The sequence below is a fragment of the Micropterus dolomieu genome, unplaced genomic scaffold (genome assembly GCF_021292245.1).
Source record: "Micropterus dolomieu isolate WLL.071019.BEF.003 ecotype Adirondacks unplaced genomic scaffold, ASM2129224v1 contig_3226, whole genome shotgun sequence".
NCBI lineage: Eukaryota > Metazoa > Chordata > Actinopteri > Centrarchiformes > Centrarchidae > Micropterus > Micropterus dolomieu.
Genome location: NW_025732216.1, coordinates 1 through 865, shown reverse-complemented (window position 1 = coordinate 865; position 865 = coordinate 1). Strand labels below are relative to the sequence as shown.

The following is an 865-nucleotide window of genomic DNA, read 5'->3' as shown; positions in this document are numbered from 1 at the left end:
TCCAGTCCGCCTGGAAGTCCCTAGCCAGGATCAGACGCTCTCCCGTCCAAGTCCTAAGCAGGCCCTGCCAAGCCTGGCTTCCGAGATCAGGCGAGATCAGGCAGTCCCAGGCCGGAATGGCCGTAAGCTGCCTTTGCACACCCAAGAGGGGCCTTCAAAACACGATGTAACATTTACACAGCACTGTGTACAGGATAGGGAGAAAAAGAAGCAGCAGCAGCAGCAGCAGCAGCAGCAGCAGCAGCGCCCCCTGCTGTTTCCTAAAGAGATGTTCAAAAGATCTCCTTTCACCGAAGCGCCCTCTGCCGTTTTTCGAAGGCGAAGCAAAAAAGGCTTACAGCACCGGGTATTCCCAGGCGGTCACCCGTCCAATTACTAACCAGGCACTGCTCTGCTTAGCTTCCGAGATCGGACGCTCCCAGAGCGGTGTGGCCGTAAGCCACTCAGGTACCCCCAAACGGCCCTTCAAAAGATGTTCTACGGCTAATTGACAAAAAACGTATTCTGCCCATAATGTCCAAGGTGCTCCAGAGTCACTTGGAATCCACAGGCACTGATTCCTGGGTAAACATCCAGGAACCGGGACACCGTTCACGCTGGCAGTCTACAGACAGGAATAGGCACCCGTTCCCAGGTGTGGGTACAGCGACAAGGCCACCTTCAGCCGGAGGTCCTCACTCACAAACAGACGCTCATTCCTGGGTGGACATTCAGGAAAGGTATCCAGTCCGCCTGGAAGTCCCTAGCCAGGATCAGACGCTCTCCCGTCCAAGTCCTAAGCAGGCCCTGCCAAGCCTGGCTTCCGAGATCAGGCGAGATCGGGCAGTCCCAGGCTGGAATGGCCGTAAGCTGCCTTTGCACACCC

At 56.5% G+C, this 865-nt stretch overlaps 1 pseudogene; it reads right to left on the bottom strand.

The window, feature by feature from the left end:
- Positions 1–331: 331 nt before the first annotated feature.
- Positions 332–440, bottom strand: LOC123964558 (annotated as a pseudogene).
- Positions 441–865: the final 425 nt, after the last annotated feature.